The sequence below is a fragment of the Pseudopodoces humilis genome, chromosome 1, assembly GCF_049639895.1.
Source record: "Pseudopodoces humilis isolate 2021_Gansu_Grassland_sample_001 chromosome 1, ASM4963989v1, whole genome shotgun sequence".
In the NCBI taxonomy this organism is placed as follows: Eukaryota; Metazoa; Chordata; class Aves; order Passeriformes; family Paridae; genus Pseudopodoces; species Pseudopodoces humilis.
Window position 1 is genome coordinate 140952349 of NC_142200.1, and position 4342 is coordinate 140956690.

General features: G+C 34.7%; 1 long non-coding RNA gene across 2 annotated transcripts; it reads left to right on the forward strand.

The window, feature by feature from the left end:
• Positions 1 to 953: 953 nt before the first annotated feature.
• LOC148185249 (uncharacterized) lies at positions 954 to 3837 on the forward strand. 2 transcript variants are annotated; one of them, XR_015771869.1, is made up of 3 exons: positions 954 to 1077; positions 3452 to 3576; positions 3676 to 3837. It is a non-coding gene; the product is annotated as an uncharacterized LOC148185249 (long non-coding RNA). The 2 variants fall into 2 exon arrangements; XR_015771870.1 differs by having other exon boundaries at positions 955 to 1077; positions 3462 to 3576.
• The last annotated feature ends 505 nt before the right edge of the window (positions 3838 to 4342 follow it).

Here is a 4342-nt window from a genome sequence, read left to right on the forward strand (position 1 = left end):
TAACTGTCCAATTATTTTTCTGATTGCAGTTAGAAACTCCCATCCTTAGTTGAGAAACTCCTCTTGATTATGTTTGCACTGAAACTTGATCTGTGGAAAGATTAAATTTCTGCAAATTGACATTTCTGTAGAAACCCACCCCCATAAACTTCATAAAAGAATTCTTGACAATTTTTATCTACAAAGTAGAGTTCAGGAAGAGACACACATTTACAGCCTGTCATAGAGGTTATGTAGAGAGTACCTTTATTTAAAGATTATAACATTTAATTTTTGATTATATGTGTAATTTAGAATTCAAAATGAAATGCCACAGTGATAAATAGCGATCTGTACAGAAATGGCAATAGGAGTGAATGACAAGAGGAGGTTAAATGGTAAGCTGACACTAATTTTCCACCACATCCTCTATGTGTTATAAAAAGAAAATTCATCACCAAGATAAAATCACAACACAAAAGATCAGGCAGGTAATACAAAAGGTGAACCAAAATTCAGTGACAAAGTTCAGATACCTTCCCACTTCAGCAGGGATTTGATGCAAAATCCAACAAACTTATTGTTAATTGTTAGTATTTAAAAGATTTTCGTCACTGATAAACTCTTAATCATTCACTGAGGACAAAATTCTTCACTAACTTCACTTGTTATTTCTGTTAATCCAAATTGGGTTTCAAGGCTGTCACTGCATAAATTCTCAGTCCCAAGGGCTGGGAAAATAGTCTAATTCTGTTTTCATTTAACCTTGCAAAAAAGTACATTTTGTGATACCATTCCAACATTTAGCAATCATTCTCCTTGTACTGAGAGTTCCTGCAGGCTGTCACATTGCAGGAAACAGCACAAGAAACACAAACCACCTCAGATAAAATTATTCAGGCTCGTTATTAATTGTCAGTAGTGTGACCTGGCTCACTTTGTGGCTCACAAAAGCTGTCCTCCCTATGGTTTTTGCAGACTTGTAGAGGGATAAGTGCTTGCCTTTGCTTCTGCCTTTACCTTTGCAAACATCAGGAAAATTCTTCAGCTTGCTACATTGCTTCCTTCCATAGAGGCACAAATACTGTACTGATACAGGTAAGGTGGTGTTTTCTCAGGATCAGTGTTATAAGGAGGAGGAAATTATAATAATGAATGGTAAAAATAGCTGATGCTATAAGGTGATGTCAAATTTGTTACAAGGATGAACAAATATATGCCTAGAGAGGTGAAGTTACACATTGAGCAGAAAGAATAGATGCAGGATTTTAGAGGATCTCACCCTTTCCCCACAAAACTTTTCAGCTGAGCTTTGCAATCAGATTTGGGAAAATAAAATTATGCTTTTCCCATTTTTTTTTTTCCTTCTTCTATAATATCTTTCTACAGAAAAGTCTAAAGTCTAATTAAGAATTTGCAGCCCAAGTCTTTTATAAATCTACTGGTAGAATTATAAAATGGTATATTATGGGGATTTTGGTGGTGGTAGCTTATGAGGATTTTGTTTTTCTATAGTCTGTGTTAAAACATGTCGTAGTACAATGCAAAGTTAATTGAAAATAAATTATTTAGCACACAACTCCATAGGTTTGAATTCCAAGATGGCAAAAGGTTGATTTCTTTTCTTTCAGCTTGTTCTTTCTGGCAATTGTCGCTAAAAGATAATGCATTTAAACATTTGCATGAGGTTACTATTCAAAATTTTTAAATAAATTTTCAGTAGAAAAAATATCTGGCATCTCTGATTGGAGATTTTATTCACCTCATATCACATCCACTCTTACAGTTCATTCTGTTCTATCCTAAAAGAATATTTTTTCTCATATACAATCTTTCCTTAGGACACAGCATTGTTTGAAAAGGGTTACCCAGATTACATAGAGTCTTTCACATGTGTGAATAAATCTAAAATTGTCAGGAGGGCTAAGCTAAATAGTATGTGTGTGGGCATTGAAAATGTTTTACTTGATACACTGAGGTTTCTGAAACACTGCACAGTTTTCCACATGGCCAGGGGATGGCTCCCACATTGTCTTTATCCCTGATGGGCAAATTGTAACTGTGTTCCTTTTTCCTCTGTCCATCTTTGGAAAACCCAAAGGCATCACCCAAAGTCACAGTCAGAGGACTGGCAGAAAATTTAATCTGTTGGAACTTCCTTGCAAATCAAGGTTTTCTCAGACTTAAGAAAAACTGAAATTTGAAAGGGGGAAATGTCTGCATCTCAAACTTTCCTAAAAATTAGGTAACTTCTCAGATATCTTTGGTAAAATAGAAAACTTTTTTAGAAACTATAGGACAAATTAGCTGATAATAATAACAGACAATAACATTTCTAAATAGAATAAGCATTTTTAATTTAGAATGAGTGTTTTCGCAGTGATAAAGTTTATTATGGTTATCTTTAAAACTTAGTACATGCATGCATGTCTTTATAAAGCACACTTAAAGCCACCTTTTCTCATAGCTGTCAGTTGCTATATTTAGTGCTATTTTTTGGTTAAAAAACCCCAGAAATTCCAAACAACACAAATTAATCTATATTTCCTTATCTTACTCAACAGACCCCTTGCTAGTTACATTTCCACTGACTGGCCCTTCCTTTTGTAATTTTTGATTTGAGCTTGGGGACTATGGAAGGTGTACTTGAATGTGGATAAAATTGTGTAATGAACTTTCCTCACTCTTTACTAAGTATTTTAGCATTAATTAATTTTTATTGTTTTTTATTAACTTTTTTGTTGTGTTTTTTTGTTGTTGGTGGTGTTGTTTTGCTTTTTATTTCTGATAATATATATTCAATGTGATTGTATAAAAAAGTTAGCTTTATATATATACAAAACTCTCTTTTGGGAAGTAGTCCAATGATCACAGCGCTGAAAATCTGCTTGTGTCAAAGTACTTTTAGTAAATATATTACCTGAACTTCAGTTTTCCTTCTGAAGGTCTAAAGCTCCATGACTGTGAGGGTGACATTCTTGGAAAAGCCTGTAATTTCCCTTGGCACCAGGCTTCATTTGTTCAAAATATTCCATTCGGTGATGCCTTCCTCTCACCATCAGGACTGATGTCTTCTGACAGTAGTGATGGTGGCAGAATAAATTCTGGGGTTCTCTCCTTGATTTATTGCTTCAATGTAATATTTTTCCTTTAACATTCATAGCTGTCCTTAGCAGAAAATCCTTGCATTCAGCTCTGTGTATTCTTCTTTATAGTCAAGCAAACGGCTTAAGATGAAATAAGGATGGGATCCTAGCTTCTCCCTGTCCTATAATAATTTGCAGTTTCAGTTTATTTTCACATATGTTGTTTTGATCTCTCTGCATTTTTTACTTCTCAGTTGAAACAAAAAGACTGTGTCTGAAATTCACCTTTTCTGACAGGATTCACACACCTTTTGCCAAGTAAATGAGCTGAGGTGTTAAACACTTTTCTATGTAAAATATTTTTTCTGTGTATCTTCATAAACCAGTTCTCTACAGGTCATGGGTATTTTTGAAGACACTGCATACCTTGAAAAAGACATGGACAAGAACTTTGAGGTGAAAGAGGAGGAAGTAAAGGAAACACTGGAGGATGGGAGGTATCAAGGATGAAGTAAGGACATGCAAAGACTGACTTGGACAAATTGCAGTTCAGAGTGGGACTGCAAAAACATCTAACCATCACTTCTTGTCTTTCTCTTTTCCCAAGCAGCCTACAGCTACAGGTCCTTCAGGCTTTCAAAACTGGCCCTGCTGATGAAAAGCAGCAACTATCATCAATCATGCTGATTCAAAGTCAAGTACAGTGAAGTAGGAGCCTTCCCAAAAATCTTATGGCTACTGCATCAAAAGCTACAATAAACATGTGCATGGACATGTGCAATCCATCATTTAAAATAGCTGGGGTACCTCTGGTATGGGTGGCTAAATAAAACAAGCATCTTCAATATATAAACTGAATGTTCCCAAGTGGGTGTGTTTATTTTTAAAGGAAAACTTTGACTATTCCCATTAGTACCTTTGAGAACATTTTGATAATACTTTATGTAGCTTGTGATTATATTTTTTTCAGGTTAAAAAATATCCTAGAGGTCGCTGAGAATCTAGCAATTAAATGTTCAACCTGACTTCTATTCATACTGAAAGTGAAAAATTTATTATGGTAGCACATTAGCTGCAGCTGTAGAGCCTAATTTCCCTGAATGCCTAGAGAAATTTCAATGACAGTTTCAAGAGAAGTGATATCTGTTAGAGTTGTCAGTTATATAACATTTTAATGCATTTTTTTGAGGTTTAAATGTTTGCAGTGGGAGAATTTTGACTGTATAATCTACTTATTTATTTTCCACTATACCTGATAGTTAAGAAGACTGATACAC